General features: G+C 44.7%; 1 long non-coding RNA gene across 1 annotated transcript in view; it reads left to right on the top strand.

Moving 5' to 3' along the window:
• Positions 1 to 19,086, top strand: part of LOC126959771 (uncharacterized) — a 74,502-nt gene extending 55,416 nt beyond the window's left edge. The window contains exons 2-4 of the long non-coding RNA XR_007727649.1: positions 4,155 to 4,240; positions 15,186 to 15,316; positions 17,870 to 19,086. This is a non-coding gene — a long non-coding RNA (uncharacterized LOC126959771). The remainder of the gene's footprint in view (positions 1 to 4,154; positions 4,241 to 15,185; positions 15,317 to 17,869) is intronic.
• Positions 19,087 to 19,304: the final 218 nt, after the last annotated feature.

Below are 19,304 nucleotides of genomic sequence, written 5' to 3'. Positions count from 1 at the left end.
GGATTTCTCCATGTTGGTCAGGCTGGTCTCGAACTCCTGACCTCAGGTGATCTGCCCGTCTTGGCCTTCCAAAGTGCTGGAATTACTGGTGTGAGCACCGTGCCTGGCCATCACATAGAAGGTTTTATAGATTTCTTTATAAAGAAATGTATGTATATACGTATATATGTTTGCATACATACATTGTATCTTAGACTGGGTGCCATAGAAACAGACTCTGAGATGGAGAGTTGTCTGCAGAGGGTTTTTTACAGAAGACACACCTGTAACAAGATGTCCTGCAATGGAGTTGCAACTGGGACCTTAGCTGATTCCAGGGTGGGAGGTGGTGGTGGGGATTGGGGGAGAACCTCTGAAACTGGAATGGGACTTTGAAGTTCAGCAGTTTACAATTAAAATACAATCTTTGAGTGGACTAGAATGCTTAAGTCAGCCTGACCATTATATATGTTCTCTCCTTAGATAAACCTCAGAGACAGCCAGATTATTCAGAGATGCTTAAGAAACATGAAATCGTACCAAGGAGTGAGCTAATTTCAAGAATTATCTCCCAGCTAAGGCAGGTTATGGCTAAGGCTGGAAGTATACGTGGAAGTCTGCTTGGCAAAGAGATTCTTCCCCACTTAGCCATGTTTAGGGGGAACTGATGTGTTTGCCTGGTTGACTAATTCCCCCACATGCACTAGGTCTTTTTCCAGCTAGGGTTCAAGTTTCCGTTTGAGGCATTACTGTTACGTTCTCCTGCCTCCCTGAAATTATTCCCAGAACACCTGGACTGGAATACTGTCTCTTCTTAATCTCTTCAGTCACAAATTACAATCTTTAGATTTACCTTCAAATATGTAGCTAATCACATTTGTGGTATGAGGATCTTACTAATTTAATTTTGAGATTAATTTTCTTTCTAGCTTTTTTTGGAGGCAACTTATTGTGATCTCTAAGGATTGACAATGTCTTCTACAAAAATCATAATTTAATATGATGTCCAATATTAGGTACTCTTTATTAAGAAGACTCATTCTATCTCTACTAGCACTTAAAAATGAATGTATATTGAATACTGAATGCCATTTTTGCAGTTATAGAAAAAAAATCAAACAATTTCTTTTGAGCTTAATAGGTTGTGGTATTTCCGATTAAGATATTCTTTTATTTGGGGAATTAAGTCCTCCTTCTATTAATGAATTATTTTGAATGTGCAATGTATGTACATGGCACAAAATTCAGAAGGTATGTATATACAGTGGAAGTCAGTCTCCCTTCCTTGCCTGACTTCCATCCACTTAATTCCTTTCCTTAGGGAAGCTGATACTATCAGTTTCTTGCGATTATTCCAAACGTGTCTTATGTATTTTCAAATATTCTTCCCTATATACGTAAATAGTAGCATACCAGCTTGTACCCGGGAGGCAGAGGTTGCAGTGAGCTGAGATCATGCCGTTGCACTCCAGCTTGGGCAACAGAGTGAAACTATGTCTCAAAAAAAAAAAAAAATTAGTAGCATACCATTCTGTACTATTTAACATATTGCTTTTCTTGATTAACAATATTTATTTGATTCAGTTCCATATCAATAGGTACAGAACTGTTTCCTTCCTTTTAATGGTGGCATATAACTCAATATGAATGTAATAATGTATCAATCACTTATTATAATGAACAATTAAATAGTTGTTAGCCAATTTGCTTTTACAAACAATGCTGTAACTAACATCCTTGTGCATGTCATTTTCCATACATCCAACTATATCTGTAGGATAAAATACCTAAAACTGGAATTGTCAGATCAAGTCCATTTTTGGTTTGAAAGTTATTACCAAATTACCGTCCATAGATTTATGCCATTTACCATCCCATCAGCAACATATAGGTGTGCTGGTTTCTTCTTGACAATATTGGATATGATGAAGCTTTTTGATCGTTGTCAATCTGGAGGTGAAAAATGACATCTCATTTTAGTTTCAAAGTGCTTTTATCTTTAATAGTGAGGTCAAGTTTTTCATATGTTTACCAGCCATTTGCATCTCATGTTGAAGCTAAAGTTTGTAGTATAGTATGATTTGGCCTCTGGATCTCAATTTTTGCCTTGCAGAACCCAGAACATGCCTTTTCCTTGTCTATAGCTTTTGCATTCATTTAATTATTTTTATTTTAAGAGATGGGTCTCACTATGTTGTCCAGGCTGGCCTTGAACTCCTTGACTGAAGTGATCCTCCTGCCTCAGCCTCCCAAATAGCTGGTAACACAGGTAAACTCAACTGTGCCCAGTTCGTTTAATTTCATTTTGACTGCAAGTAACACAAAACCCCGACTCAACTGACTTTTACGATGGGGAAAATCAATTAGCTTACATGATGACATCATGTTGTGGGCTAGAGTAGCTCTAGGGTTGGTTAATTCGGCTACTCAACAAAGTCATTGAAGTCCCTGGTTTTTCTGTCTTTCTGGTTTGGCACCCTCCAGGTAGATTGTCTCGTGGGCACGAAATGACCACATCACAGCCAGGAATTTCACTGACACAGTAAAGCATCTAGCTGAAGGAAACAGTTTCTTTCTTTCTTTCTTTTCTTTCTTTTTTTTTTTTTTTTTTGAGATGGAGTCTTGCTTTGTTGCCCAGGCTGGAGTCCATTTGTGCGATCTCGGCTCACTGCAACCTCCACCTCCCGTGTTCAAGTGATTCTCCTGCCTCAGCTTCCCGAGTAGCTGGGATTACAGGTGCCTGCCACCACGCCCAGCTAATTTTTGTATTTTCATGGAGACGGAGTTTCACCATGCTGGCCAGGCTGGTCTCAAACTCCAGACCTCAGGTGATCGGCCCGACTCGGCCTCCCAAAGGTCTGGAATTGCAGGCGTAAGCCACCGCGCCTGGCCAAAACAGACTCTTTCTTACCATGAGTCTCTTTAAGAACAAGGAAACCTTTTCCCAAGCCTGTTCCTGGAAGTTCTTTCCTGAAATTTCATTGGCCAGACTCAGGTCTTATTATGCTCATTCCTAAACCAATAATTGGCAAGGATCCTGGGATCATGATGATTGGCTCATATTAGTCAGGATTTCCCCCTAAATTATATAGAGGAGTAGTAGACACTCTCTCTCCATGCCTTCCCAAAATAATTAACATACTGCCAGCACGGAACATAGGGATTGGTTATGGGATAGACAATCAACTGTGACTGCCACAGCATTGCACATGCTATTCCTTTTGCCTGAAACCTCTGTCCTCCATTTATTTTCCCACCTAACTTACATCCTTTCAAGTCTAGGCTCTGAGTAGCTCCAAGGAAACCATCTTTATGCCCTTTAGGTTGGGTAGATAACTTCCTTCTACTCCCTGACAGCCTGTGCTACCCTCATCACACTGCACTGTAGGCTTTGCTTCTCAGCCTCCCGCCACTCTGCAGCTCCTTGAGGGCAGGGCCTGGATCCTATTTGTTTCTGTATCTCTAGACACTAGGACAGTGCACAGCACTGGGCAGACACTTAACTCATGCCTGCTGAAAGAAATCTATTTGCTAGTATTTTATTTTAAAATTTCAAGTCTAGATTCACAACAGAGATCCATTTCCAGGTTTTTCTTTTGTATGCACGTGTGTGAATGATTTGTTTGTTGGGATTTGGAATTAGCATGATCTTTTCCACATAAACCAAACTGGGGAGTTTCCAGAACAAGTTGTTTAACTTGTGGATTATTGGCTCCTTAAAAGCCCAGAGGCTCAACAAGTATTTCCTGAACACGGACTCTTGTGTTGGGGCACTGTATAAGTTGGCACTTTATACAAGAGTAGTATGAGAGCTTGTCTCTGAATGCATAGTTTATGCTTTAAGGCAGCATTTTTCAATTGTGGGTAATCAATGTTGTGGGTCAAAACCATCATTAAAAGGGGAAAAAAAGAATTCAATGGAGTAGAACAAAATATATCAGAGTGTATTACTCTTGCTAAAGCTTTTGGCCCAGTTGTGTGTGTGTGCGCGCGTGCGTGTACGTGTGTGATGTACCAGATCAAGATATAAAGCCGTTGCTCTAAGGGTCAGTGTATTTTTTTTGCTCTTTCTCTTTGACTTTTTTTTTTTTTTTTTTTGAGACAGAATCTTGCTCTGTCTCCTGGGCTGGAATGCAGTAGCACAAACTTGGCTCAATGCAACCTCTGCCTCCCAGGTCCAGGTTCAAGCGATCCTCCTGTGTCCAGAATTGGTGGGTTCTTGGTCTCACTGACTTGAAGAATGAAGCCACGGACCCTCGCGGTGAGTGTTACAATTCTTAAAGATGGGGTGTCCAGAGTTTGTTCCTTCAGATGTTTAGATGTGTCTGGAGCTTCTTCCTTCTGGTGGGTTCGTGGTCTTGCTGTCAGGAGTGAAGCTGCAGACCTTCTCGCTGAGTGTTATAGCTCATAAAGGCAGCGTGGACCCAAAGAGTGAGCAGCAGCAAGAATTATTGCAAAGAACCAAAGAACAAAGCTTCCACCTTGTGGAAGGGGACGTGCGGGTTGCCACTGACTGGCTCCGGCAGCCTGCTTTTATTCCCTTATCTGGCCCCATCCACATCCTGCTGATTGGTCCATTTTACAGAGAGCTGATTGATTGGTATATTTTACAGAGAGCTGCTTGGTCCGTTTGGACAGAGTGCTGATTGGTACCTTTACAATCCTTGAGATAGACACAGAGTCACAGAGTGCTAGTTAACTAGATACAGAGTTAGCTAGATACAGAGTACCAATACCAATTGGTGTATTCACAAACTTTGAGCTAGACATAGAGTGCTGATTGGTGCATATACAAACCCTGAGCTAGACACAGAGTGCTGATTGGTGCATTTACAATCCTTGAGCTAGACGCAGAGTCACAGAGTGCTAGTCCTCCAAGTCTCCACTAGCTAGGTTAGCTAAATACAGAGTACTGACTGGTGTATTTACAAACCCTGAGCTAGACACAAAGTGCTGATTGGTGCACATACGATCATCTGGCTAGATATAAAAGTTCCTCAAGTCGGCATCCAGTTCAGGAGCCCAGCTGGCTTCACCCAGTGGATCTTGCACCAGGGCTGCAGGCGGAGCTGCCGGCCAGTCCCGAGCCGCGCCTGCACTCTTCAGCCCTTGGGCTGTCCATAGGACTGGGCGCCATGGAGCAGGGAGTGGCACCAGTCCGGGAGGCTCAGGCTGCCAGGGAGCCCACCGTAGGGGGAGGAGCTCAGACAGGGCGGGCTGCAAGTCCCGAGCCCTGCCCCGCAGGGAGGCAGCTAGGGCCTGGCGAGAATTTGAGTGCAGTGTCGGCGGGCCGGCACTGGGGAACCCGGCACAACCTCCACAGCTGCTGGCCCGGGTGCTAAGCCCCTCACTGCCCTGGGCTGGCGGCGCCGGCTGGCTGCTCTGTGTGTGGGACCTGCAGGGCCCGCGGAGCCCATGCCCGCGTCTGCCAGAACTCACACTGACCAGCGAGCGAGGCAGCCAGCCCCTGTTCCCGCCCGTGCCTCTCCCTCCACACCTCCCGGCAAGCAGAGGGAGGAGGCTCAAGCCTCAGCTAGCCCAGAGAGGGGCTCCCATGGTGCCGTGGCCGGCTGAAGGGCTCCTCAAGTGCCGCCAGAGTGGACGCGGAGGCCTAGGGGGCGCTGAGAGTGAGGGCTGCTAGCACATTATCACCTCTCACTCTCACCTCAGCCTCCCGAGTAGCTTGGGACTACAGGCGCCCCCCACCATGCCCAGCTATTTTTTGTGTTTTTAGTAGAGATGGGGTTTTGCCACATTGGCTGGGCTGGTCTCGAACTCCTGACCTCAAGTGATCTGCACGCCTTGGCCTCCCAAAGTGCTGGAATTACAGGCGTGAGCTACCGCACCCAGCCTGAGAATTATTATTATTATTATTATTTTTAACTCACAATGTCTGGGCTCTATGAAAAGAGGGAAAGACAAGGATTTGAGATTCTGTCTCCCACACTACACTCCTACTGTGCCAGCCCCCACCCTTGGATTTGTTAGCCTGGCATAGACTTTAGAGTCAGGAGGCAGAAGTCAATTCTCAGGTCCAGGACCTACGAACTCAGCAGCCTTGAGCAAGTCACTGGACCATTCAGAACGTCTGTTTCTCTCTTGTGGAATGGAGATAATAATACCTATTTCACAAGACAATTAAGAGGATCGAGTGAAATATGTGAAAATATTATTTGGTAAACTCCCTTTAGGTCCTCAGAGAAGAAAAGCAAACTTCTTCTGTAGGTTAAGAAACATCCTGTCTCCTGTGAAGAGGGGAAGGACCTTAGGGAATGGCTTCACCGAGAAAGTTGACAGTGGATGCTAATACCCACAGGCTGCAGATATTTAAATTAAAAAATGGGAAAAATCAATGGGAAAAGGTCAGGACTCTCCCATTTTTCTAACGAGCAGTTATTTTTTATTTCTCCATGGAGTGCACTGTCACGGGGAGGCTGGAAGTGCTGACAGTGCACGCTGCTGAGTCAGGGGAGGGGAGACGTTGCTGACACTGTTCCCGTTTCATAAACTTTGCAGGAAGGACCAGCCAGTGGACTCTGTCCTCTCTTTCACTCTTGGCAGGGGGTGCAGTGGGAGTCACGCAGCCTGGTGATCACTCAGGTTGGGAGCTGTGGTTGAAGGGTGAGGAGAAATAGGGTGGGGTGACAGCTCACAGCAAGCCAGTCAGAGCAGCGGGTCCATCATGAGGGTCAAACCTCACAGTTCCGAAATTCTCTCTTATATGGCAGTCTCCGAGCAGTGGTCATGATGGAGAAGTTGGGCCCAGGCTGTCCCATGCAGCCTCGACCTCCTGAGCTCACATGATCCTCCCACCTCAGCCTCCTGAGTAGCTGGGAATACAGTGTGTACCACCTTGCCTGGCAACTTTTTGGTTTTGGTTGTATTTATTTATTCATTTATTTAGGTAGAGATGAGGTCTTGCAATGTTGTCCAGGCTGGTCTTGAACTCCTGGCTTCAAGCAATCCTTCAGCCTTGGCTACCCAAAGTGCTGGGATTACAGGCATGAGTCACTGTGCCCGGCCAAATTGCTGGGACTTGGAAGAAAGACTCTGTCGGGGATCCTCCCCTGTACACACGTACACACACACACATGTACACACCTTGAGACAAGACGAGGAAATGAGAAGCTGGCTCACCTTGTCAGGCAGGCAGAGCAGCGGAGGTTGCTACCTGTCTGAGCTGGAACTTGTCCTTAACTATCCTAAAGGAATGCAGAATAAGAGGAAGAGGTAATTCCCAGTGTTTCAGGTAAAGACTAGGGATCCCCAAAACACAGTGGTTCTTCAGTTGGTTGGTTGGTTTTTTTCCAGACACTCTGTCCTTAGGGAGTCACATTCGGGATCATGGCACTTCACTCCCTGTTCTTTAACACACTTCAAATCTGCCTTGGCCCCAAGGGTGCCAGGGTTCCCCAGCATGCTCAGTAGAAGGAAGTGGTGAAACAGGCAGGGGGGTCATACTCACACCCATACAGGTCAGGAAAAGCCCTGGGCCATGTATGAAAAGCCGCTGCTCCATCTCCCCAGCACAGCTGGGCACATCCGTCTGCCAACACTCGTCTCTAGCTGTGCTTTCTTGAAGGTCAGCGGTGACCTTTTAGTCATCAATTCCAGTGACCCTTACTCAGGCCTCATCTTCCAGCCGCCTAGCTCTTCTTTCTGAAATGCTCACCCGAGGGAGCTAGTTCTTCCCCTACTCCTATCACAACTCTTCCTTGGGTTCTTTTTTCTCTTTTTCTGAATTTTAAGTTTATATCTTTCTCAAACCTCTGTCTTTAGCCCTTTTCTTTCTCTGCCATCTCTCTCTCTCGGGGAAAACTTCGGTTTCTTTTGCGGCATAAAGTGGTATCTTGTCAAGACTTTATTTTTGTCAAGTCACAGTAATCTACTCCAACTAGCTTAGGTAAAGAAGGGTCTACATTCTAAGGGGTCTGTAGGGCCCAGTAGAGAAGTGCGGGTACTCTGGGCAGGAGCTGAAGCCAGGACTTGGGAGGCTCCTCAGGAAGGAGGTAGAATTTGCCGAAGCACTGGTTTGTGCATTCTACATGTCTGCTCACATCTGCTTTCTAGATAATCTCTATCTCTCCCTCCTCTCCTCTCTGCAGCCACCATTTTACCTGGAGCTTTCATGTCTTTAGTGATTTCCCTACTGTTGGTTGTATCTTCCATCTAAGCTATCTTATTTCACCAGCTCTGCCTTCTGCCTATGGTCCCATGTTTTAGAGGGTCCCATGCTTTAGAGGGCCTCACTCTGGCCCACTTTGGCTATACCTCTCATGGCGGAAAGAACCCACCAATGGAATGTTCCCACTCAGAGCCCATATTCCCCTTCTAGAGCCTAATTCCTGGGCCTGGGCCACTTCTCCAGGTACACTTCCCCAAGGACAGACCATACCACTATTGTACTTAACCCCTAGGCATGAAAGGTGCGCAATAAGTGTGATGCGATGAGAGTGGGAATGTGGATGGAGCTTGGTCATGTCTACGTGAATGTACTCAAGGCCCCTTGTCATGTGAGACAGAGCCTGGGCTAGGAAGAGAAGTAGGGGGTGGGTCAGGGGCCAGCTCTTTCCATTCCACCATGTCCCCGCATGGAGCTCTGAGAAGTTCAAGAATTCCACATTTGAACCGGCCTTCCAGGTTAGCCCTTTTCTTTCTCTTTTTTAAGGGCGGTATATTTGTATCTATGTGTATATTTTGTGTTTATGATGGGATATTTATCAGTATAGGGGAATTGAAATATTTTATGAGTTTGTTAGTGTAATTTACAACTTTTATATATGTGGCATGTGGACTTCCATCTGCGCTCATGCCCAGGACCCCGCAGATCTTAGGGGCAAGTCTGTATTTTATTTTGGCCAGACTTGTAAAAAATTATATTCCCCAAACAAAGCTCTATGTAATCAAGTGCTTGATGATAACCACTACTGCTTACTGGGAAGTAAGAGGCTCTGGCTGTTCATTCCTTTGGATGAAAATAACAGTCAAGTGGGACCTGCCTTTCACTAGAAAAAGGGTCAGGCCAGGCTAGAGCTGGTGAAAACTCACTGGGGAAGACCAGCCTGGCCAACGTGGCAAAACCCTGTCTCTATTAAAATTAAAAAAATTAGCCAGCCATGGTGGTGCACACCTGTAATCCCAGCTACTTAGCAAGCTGAGGCAGGAGAATCTCTTGAACCGGGGAGGTGAAGGTTGCAGTGAGCTGAGATTGTGCCACTGCACTCCAGCCTGGACAAAGAGCAAGTCTGTCCCGAAAAAAAAAAAAAAAAAAAAAAAAAAAGCCAGTCTGAAGTTGCTGAGGAGAACAGGTCACACATCAATGCAAAGAAGACTTCATTCCTAAGGTCACTTTTTGCCTCTGTTTCAGATTTTCCTATAGTTCCCATGTGCTGGAACTCATCCCAGCCTAATTCACGTAAGGCCCTTCTAGGGTGCGGTAGCGGACCACAGGAACCTGGCTTAGTACTTAGCAGTACTTAGCGACAGCTTCTAAGGAGCAACTCAAGACAATAATGAGCATACAGTGAGGATAATCAATCTCCTATTGATATCTTCAAGGGGAAAATTAGGGGGATAATCCATTTGGACGAAGAAGAAGTGTAAGTGGGTAGGACTGGAACTGGGGCAAGGTGAACTAGGGCAGGATGAAGTTCCATAACCTTCTCCACACCTCCGAAGTCGAGTCAGGTGCTTGTGCTGGGAGAGAAGACTGAATCTAGGATAAAGCTTCTGTTCAGCACAGAAGCCATCTGCCAATGCAGATAACTTGGGATATTTTCATGCCAGATGTGGAAGGATCAAGAGCTTCACAGAATAGTTGTTGTTGAGCTTGAGAGACAAAGAGGTAATTTTTAAAATAAGGAATATGGAGGAATGTATATTCTAGGAAAAGCCTTGAGTATAAAACTTTTAAAGTTTTACATATATATATGTGATTTAAATATATAGCTATACATATGTAACTTTTTTCTCTTGAGACAGAGTCTCGCTCTGTCACCCAGGCTAGAGGCAGTGGCACGATCTCAGCTCACTGCAACCTCCACCTCTCAGGTTCAAGTAATTCACCTGCCTCAGTCTCCTGAGTAGCTGGGATTACAGGTGTGTGCCACCACGCCTGGCTAACTTTTGTATTTTTAGTAGAGGCAGGGTTTTGCCATGTTGGTCAGGCTGGTGTCGAACTCCTGACTTCAGCTGATCCGCCCGCCTCAGCCTCCCAAAATGCTGGGATTACAGGCATGAGCCACCGTGCCTGGCCCATATTTAACTTTTTAAGTTAAATAACATACACAGGTTTCCCGGACTTCAAAACCTGGTGTTAAGGACAGAGTTTCCGAAATGGAGCTATCAGGCTGTTTTTACATAAAATTGCTTTATCTCAAACTCATTGATGTAGGCTCTAATGGAGGGAAGGGGATGCTGATGTCTTAGGACGGCTGCCTGTGAGAAGCTTGAAGAGCTGACTTGTGCAGTGCTTCTTAAGCCATAGCATGCATCGGAAACACCTGTCAGTGCCGGTTTAAAATGCAAAATTTGCAAGAATTTTTTTCCCTTATTTATCTACTATGGTTTGAATGTGTCCCCCAAATTTCATGTGTTAGAAACTTAATCTCCAAATGTGACAGTATTGGATCTTTAAGAGTTGATTGGATCAAGAGGTTTCAACCCTTATGAATGATTAATCCATTTATAGGTTAATGGATTAATGGGCTAATAGACTAGCAGGTAATCATGAGAGTGGAACTAGTGGCTTTTTAAGAAGAGGAAGAGAGACCTAAGCAAGCATGTGAGCTTGCTCAGCTCCTCACCATGTGATTCCCAGAGAGTCCTCACCAACAAGAATCCCCTCACTGATGCAGCCCCTCAATTCTGGACTTCTCAGCCTTCATAACTGTAAGACATAAATTACTTTTCTTTATAAATGACCCAGTTCCACATATTCTGTTATAATCAACAAGGAACGAACTAATACATTATCTAAAATTATCTCTTGAAAGCAATTATAGTAAGGATCTTGCTTTTTAAAAAAACAAAAAATTATTGTATATATTTTAAATTTTAAAAAACTACTTTAGCCAGGTGCGGTGGTTCACCCCTGTAATCCCAACACTTTGGGAAGCCAAGGCAGGTGGATCATGAGGTCAGGAGTTCAAGACCAGCCTGGCCAAGATAGTGAAACTGTCTCTACTAAAAATACAAAAATTAACCAGGTGTGGTGGCAGGTGCCTGTAACCCCAGCTATTTGGGAGGCTGAGGCAGAGAACTGCTTAAACCCGGGAGGCAGAGGTTGCAGTGAGCTGAGATCACGCCACTGCACTCCAGCCTGGGCGACAGAGTGAGACTCCGTCTAAAAAAAAAAAAAAAAAAACTAGCAATACTAGGAGAAAATAAGCCCAAGCCCGGTGGCTCAAGCCCATGATCCCAGCACTTTGGGAGGCCAAGGTGGGATGAGGGCTTGAGGCCAGGACTTTGAGACCAGCCTGGATGACATACCAATACCCCATCTCTACAAAAAAAATTTAAAATTTTTTAAAATTAAAAAAAAATTTTTTTTAAGTGTTATTTACATCTATAGTCCCAGCTACTTGGGAAGCTGAGGCAGGAGGATTGCTTAAGCCCAGGAATTCACTGCTACACTCCAGTCTGAGTAGACCCTGTCTCAAAGAAAAAGAAAAAGAAAAAATAAAATTTTATGTGCAAAAAAGTTAGGAAAGGGCAGAGTCAAGTAAAATTTCCCCATATTAACTTAGAAATAGTAATAAGGGCAAAATGTTCTAAAGGTTTCATCTGTTAGGGTCCTAGGAAAAAAAAAAAAAAAGGATGGCCTTACATTGAGTCATTTAGGAAGAGTGTAATAAAGTCACTATTTACAAAGCATGGACTGGGCTTAGACAAAGCAAAAGGGACATGCAGTACCCTTGGACTGGTAAGTGTAAGAGCCACTACAGCCACCGTGTCTGTAAGGGCAAGGCGATGGAACCCATTAAAGGAACCTAGAAAGCTGATAGAGGGCCACCTGGCAGGAAGGAACCAGAAAAATAAATATGCCGACTTCCTTGGCCAACCCCTAGAGGTTGGAGGGCAAAGGCAGCCTACTGATGTCATCCTTGTAACTCAGCCTCATGGGCAGAAAGCAGGGCAAAGAAGGGTGGGGAGAAGATTATGAGTAGCAAATGGGGAAAATCTAGCACCTGTCAGAGATGGCTAAGGTACTGGAGTGGCTACTGTGTATCTTAACAAGCACTGAAGACAACAGTACAGAGATTTCCTTTTCTATCATCTTGTTTATATAACCATGCAGTAGGTTTATAAGAAACCTATCATTAAGTGGCGGGTGCAGTGGCTTATGACTGCAATTCCAGTACTTTTGGAGTCCGAGGTGGGCCGGATCATTTGAGGTCAGGAGTTCAAGAACAGCTTGACCAACATGGTGACACCCCGTCTCTACTAAAAATACAAAAAAATTAGCCGGGCGTGGTGGCGGGTGCGTGTAATCTCAGCTATTTTGGCAGGCTGAAGCAGGAGAACCTCTTGAACCCGGGAGGTGGAGGTTGCAGTGAGCTGAGATCGTGCCACTGCACTCCAGCCGGGGGAAGAGAGCAAGACTCTGTCTCAAAGAAAAAAAAAAAAGAAACATAACATCAAGTGTTAGGGTTTTGTATTGTGTCTCATTCCAGAAAAAGCCCAGAAATCTGAACTTCCAGTAAGTACTCAAGCTGAGGGCAGTGGTTCACATCTGTAATCCCAGCACTTTGGAAGGGTGAGGTGGGAGGACCGCTTGAGCTCAGGAGTTTGAGAACAGCCTGGGCAACAGCAAGACCTTGTCTCTACTAAAAGTAAAAAAGGAGTCCCTAGAACTCAAGGATAGTCTCTCTTCTCTTGGTCCCTGTCAGGGCTGTGCAGAAACCCCAGAGTCTCGCAAGCCAGCTTAGTCCTGCAACAGACATGCAGAGGGAACATCTGTACCCTGAAAGAGGAAGGTCAGACCCCGACCTGGCTTCACAGGGCCCTGCGAGTCTTTAGGTATGAGTGGCCCAGGCTGCCGGCACTGACCAGGCTCACTTATCTTGGCTCCTGGGCTGAATGGCTGAGCTTTCCAGGCTATGGCTGGGGAGGTCCCTCTCATTTAGCTTCCTTGTCAGCAATTTCCAGAAGGTGAAAGTTACCTGTCCAAGGTAGTAACCTTAAACTGCAATAGAAGTAACTTTCTGGGCTAGAGATGCCAAGGTTGTACCGAAAGTTTCCAAGGCAGTAGAGCACTTAGCCCTGTCTCTGTGTCCCTGTGAAGGCCCTAGTCTTCTTCCTTTGACTGGTATGTTGGCGAACTATAAAGCCTGGGCATGGGTAGGGCAGGCTGCAGGGCCCAGTCTGGCTTCCCGTGGAAGCCAGTGAGTTTCCTATGAAGAGGAAGTTCTGGCTTGTTGGCCTCAAGGGCAGGGAGACAGGCCTTCTCTAACCCAGCAGTAAGGAAATGCTCATTCTATTCCATGTAAAGGGACCCCTAGTGTTTCCTGGGCTGACACAGAGAAGAACTATTTATTTCTCAGCTATAGTTCTCTGACTTGGCAAGCTCAGGCTGGAGTGGGGAAAAGCAGATCCAAGACAATCATGTGATGGAATTACACCTGCTGAGTTAAAGAACAGTGCTGCTCCCCAAGCAAACATTCTTGCAGACTGCACTGCAAACTCAGCTCAGGAGGCGCTGGGCTAATTTGTCTTTTGCCAACTAAAGGCAAATGGAGGAAGGCAGAGCCTGGCAGCTTCTCCTGCTGCCTGGTGATTTGAGGATCACTCTGCCTCCCTCCCCACTCCACCACTCTCCCACTGGTGCCTAAATAACAGGTATGAATTCGCTCCACTTTGCCAAGGAGCAAGGAAATGCACATCGCTTTACTTTCTTCAATCGAATGGAATCATACTGTGAGCCCCACCTTGCCCTGGCTGGTGCAATCCCCAATATTAATGATTATTGAAATCCCCTCTTTTCTGTTGGGCCATACTAGAATCCAGGGCCCTGCTTGGTAATAGCAAAATGGGACAGGGGATTGAGTTAGCCAACAAAATAGCCACCATTATTAATGTTGCTTCTTTTGTTATGTGACACAGCTATTGGACTAAAAGGATTCCCCTCAAAGTGCCTACTTTACCTGCAGGCTCTACCACAGGGGCCCTCGTTGATATTTCCAAGGTTATATAGTTAGAGAGTTTCCTTGCGGTATTAGTCATGTGCCAAGTTTGAGTGGTGGTGGTGGTAGAAGGAGTGTTGAGGGAACTTTAGATCTTCTCCCCATAATCTAGGTCAGCATACCCTGTTCTTTGTTGTAGGTAATTAATATTTTCTCATTTTCATGTATGTAGCCATGTAAACAGCTTAGAGCATCCTCTTCCCCTCCTGGCCTGTCAATCAAATTGCTGCCCCTAAACCCCTCCTACAAAGACATTCTGACTTCCAGGCACCAACTGCTCCCCTAGACACCAACAACCTCCAGAGCCCTTTACAGAAAAGGCACAAAGCTCCATTATTTGAGGATGCCTCTCCTTATGTCCTCCCAGACTCGTAGAATCCAATTCTCTCTCTCATCCATAAAGCTCTAGCTTCTCTCTACCCAGTCCCCACCTCATCCTTTGGGGTACTGCCATCTAATTCCTTCTTGGGCTTGACCCTTGAATTACAGAGAAACCGTTAGCTAACTGCTGCCACCACTACCCCCAAGACAAAATGAGGAACTAAGACTGACCACTGAACACGAAGCCTTGGCTAACTGGGGAGCTAGGAGGTCAGTGAAGAGGAACAGATTTTTTTTTTTCCGCCAGGTGTAGTGGCTTATGCCTGTAATCCCAGCACTTCGGGAGGCTGAAGTGGGTGGATCACTTGAGGTCAGGAGTTCAAGACCAGCCTGGCCAACATGGTGAAACCCCGTCTCTACTAAAAATACAAAAATTATCCAGCCGTGGTGGTAGATGCCTGTGATCCCAGCTACTCAGGAGTCTGAGGGAGGAGAATTGCTTGAACCTTGGAGGCAGAGGTTGCAGTGAGCCAAGATTGCGCCATTGCACTCCAGCCTGGGTGACAAGAGTGAAATTCTATCTTAGAAAAAAAAAAAAAAAAAGAAAAGAAAAAGATTTTTTTTTCTTTTTTTCCTATAGCAGAAAGGAAAAAAACAATAAAAAGCCTCATTTGATTATCATCATTTGAGTTCTGTTACCAGTGTCATTCCTTTGGGTGAGTCATTGCTGCCTCCAAGGGATCCCATATTACGATGCCCCCTTGGGAGGGGTGAGGAAGCCTGACTAACACCTGAGTGTAAAGAGGTTCACCCTACACTTCCTGACGTGGCAGGTGAGAGAGTGTGGGTGGGGAATTGGGAGGGGACTGCCTTTCCTTACTTTATAGTCCTGTTAGTCCTGTCCAATGGCTGGTTTTGTGGTTGGCTCCATCAGGTAGGGCCCACCAGGAAGCCTTCTCTTCTTTCCGTTGAAGACAAGCATCCAAGTTTTCTGTGGTTTGTTAGGGCTGGGCAGCCACATCCTTAGCAGGCAGCAAGGTGGGGCAATGACTTCCGATATCAAACCACTTGGGAGTTACTGCTGCTTTGTAAAATACAAAGGCCCAAAGGTAAAATTTGGACAGCAGAGTACTGGAACACTGGCTCACGTATCTGGCAGAGGCACTGAGGCCACTACTGCTGGCCTCTTTCAGTGCCACCTGGGTGGGGGTCAGCAATGATTTCATTCAACTCATATGGTCAGGGGCAAGCACTGGGACAAAGTTCTCCCCAGGAGAGGTAAGAACCAGAAGGGAGCTCCTGGGTCTCATCTGGATTAATAGAAGCCATGAGTACTGACTCTGGCGGGAGCCAGGTTCCTTTGCTTACTAGGTGTGTGACCTTGGGCATTTACTTATGTTCTGTGACTCAGTGTTCTTATCTCTAAAATGGGGATAATATGTCTCCTTCATAGAAGTGTTGCAGGGATTTGTTAGTGTATTTAAAGCACTTGGAAGAGTGCTTGTCACATAGCAAGTATTATATAAATGTCCACTGTGTAGTTACTGTTGTTGCTGTCTACAGAAGCCAGATGTGGACCACAGAGCCAGAAGCCTCGGGCAAGTCTCCGGAGCTGAAACTAGAAAGAGTTATTTATAACAGTTCCCATCCTGCCTAGGGCTACAGATGAGATAATAGCTGTAAAACAATCTCAGCTTCCCTGGGAGGGGCAAGATACCCAGATTCACTGTTAGAATACACCAACAGAGGCTATTTCTTTTGGGCTCCGCAGCCTAAGCAGACCCTCCCCTTAGGTAGTTGAGATACCCACTTAATGGCCATGATTCGAGGCTCCCCAACACATCTCCATCATAGGCTTGCCTCAGTATCTAAAATTTTCTTCAGGACTTCCAGTTTGGAAGATGTAACCTATTCTACAGCCAGACTGCCAGACTGTCTGTGTGTAAACCCTGGCTCTGTCACTCACTAGCTGCATAATCTTGGAGAAGTTACTTAATGTCTGCACCTCAGTTTCTCATCTGCAAAAGTGAGGGTAATGACAATAGTCTCTTGATAGAGGCAGAGTGCGAATCACATAAAATAGTGTGTGTGAAGGTTTAGCAAAGTGCCGGGTACACCCTGAACTGGTGGTAATGGTGGTTTGACTAGAGAAGGCATAAATTTGCAATTTAATAGTGACTACTGGATGAACTTGGAGGACATGACGTTAAGTGAAGTAAACCAGGCACAGAAAGACAAACACCACATGAGTTCCACACATATGTGAAATCCGAAAGAGTTGATTTCATAGAAGCAGAGAGTAGAATAGTAGTTACCAGAGGCTGGGGAGGGTAGGGAAGGGAAGAGAACAGGAGAGATTGGTCAACAGGTAAAAAGTTACAGTTAGGAGGAATAAGTTCTAGTGTTCTATTACATGGTAGGGTGACTGTAACTAATAGCAATGCAGTCTACGTTTCAAGATAGTTGGAAGATTTTGAGTGTTATTACAAAGAAATGATAAATGTTTAAAGTGATGGGTATAGTAATTACCTTGAGTTGATCATTATACAGTATATACATGCATTGAAACATCACATTGTACCGCATAAATATGTACGATTATTTTGTGTCGATTTTAAACAAAAAATTAATAAAAATATTTATTAAACCACAGATACTCAATTTTTAAACACTTTATAATAACAATTATCACATGTACAAAAATGTTGAAAAACTAATACAAGTAACACCTTTAAATACATCATTTACTTTTTTTCATTATGATTATTATCACTTTTTGAGATAGGGTCTTACTTTGTTGCCCAGGCTGGAGTGCAGTAGTACGACCTCCCTAGGCTCAAGCAATCCTCCTATTTCAGTCTACAGAGTAGCTGGGACTACAGGTGCATGCCCAGCTAATTTTTGTGTTTTTGGTAGAGATGGGGTTTCTCCATGTTGCACAGGCTGGTCTTGAACTCCTATGCTCAAGCGGACAGCCCCACTTTGGCCTCCCAAAGTGCTGGGATTGCAGGTGTGAGGTACCACGCCCAGTATCATTTACACTGAATAATTATTTTATCTATGTCTTTGCCATTTTGTTTTCTGCATTATTTGTGGGTTTTTTTTGTGCTATTATTTTACTGTTTGGTGAGTACATATATTTTCCCCTTAATAATTTGAAAGTAAGTTGCCAAGCATCATGACACTTTAAATACTTCAGCATATGGTTACCCCAAATAAGGACATTATCCTACATAACCACAACACTATCACCACATCTACAATAACTGATAATTATTCTTTAATATTATTTAATACTGTGTCCATATTCACACTTTTTCAATTGCTCCCAAAATGTCTTTTAGAACTGTTTTTTTCCTATTAAGAACCAATCTTTTCTTTTTTAGGGGCACTGTCTTTTGAAGAGACCAGGCCATCTGTTTCACTTGTGGGGTTTGTCTTACTGTTTTCTTGTGGTGGAGTTTTTGGTGAAGTTTTGAAGAAGGATGAAAACACTCTGGAGCTTGAGCTGGAATCCCTGGGCTGCCCCAAGGACACATGCTCTGCTGCCTGTTGAAAATGAGGGAAGAAACCAATAAACAGGGAGCATTCATTTCTTTCTTTATTGCAGCAAAACATACATAACATAAAATTCATCATTTTAACCATTTTTAAGTGTACTATACAGTTCAGTGGCATTAGGTACATTCACGTTGTTGTGCAACCATCACCACCATATACATCTCCAGAACTTTTTCATCTTCCCCAGCTGAACCTCTGAGCCTATTCAACACGAACTCTCCATTCTCCCCTTCCCTCAGCTCTGGCAACCACTATTCTACTTTTTGTCTTTGTGAATTTCACTACTCCAAGTATCTTACACATTACTTGTCTTTTTGTGATTGGCTTATTTCACTTAGCATGATGTCTTCAGAGTTCATCCATGTTACACCGTGGTCAGCATTTCCTTTCTTTTTAAGGCTGAATAATAATCCATTATGTGCATGGAACACATTTTGTTTATCCATTCATCTGTTGACTGACACTTGGGTTGCTCCCACCTTTTGGCTAATGTGAATAATACAGCTATGAACATGGTTTTACAATTTTCTGATTGCATCCCTGCAAGGCACACTCTTTTTTTTGTTTTGTTTTGCTTTTTTGAGATGGAGTCTTGCTTTGTTGCCAGGCTGGAGTGTAGTGGTGCGATCTCAGCTCATTGCAATCTCTGCCTCCCACCTCCCGGGTTCAAGTCATTCTCCTGCCTCAGCCTCCTGAGTAGCTGGGATTACAGGCAAGCACCACCACACCCAGCTAATTTTTGTATTTTCAGTAGAGACATACACCATGTTGGCCAGGATGGTCTCGATCTCCTGACCTCATGATCTGTCTGCCTCAACCTCCCAAAGTGCTGGGATTACAGGTGTGAGCCGCTGCACCTGGCCAGGCATGCTCATTTTTACCTTATGTTGTGGAACTAGCCCTCATGCATCCTCTGATAACTGGTAATTTTAGAAATCATGTTTCAAATCTGAATGATTCTCTCCCTTCAAAATCTAACATGAAACAACTCTGTCAGTCTTGCCATTATCTGGGTTTACATCCATCTATACCAACAAGAGAAATGTGGGCACGACTCACAGCAGGTGTTTCTGCATTGCTTAATGTGGTAAGTATACTGATTATACTATTATGGAGTAAGAAGACAAACATTCCAAGCTTTTAAAGCTAAATTCAAAGGCCAGAGATGCCTTTTTAAATCAACCTAAAGCATTTTTAATCTGTTAGGCTCCCATACTTCAGAGGACAGGCCTATTAAAGGCACTTACTCCAAGATTCCAA

Source organism: Macaca thibetana, chromosome 7 (assembly GCF_024542745.1).
Source record: "Macaca thibetana thibetana isolate TM-01 chromosome 7, ASM2454274v1, whole genome shotgun sequence".
NCBI lineage: Eukaryota > Metazoa > Chordata > Mammalia > Primates > Cercopithecidae > Macaca > Macaca thibetana.
This window is presented reverse-complemented; position numbering and strand designations above follow the sequence as displayed.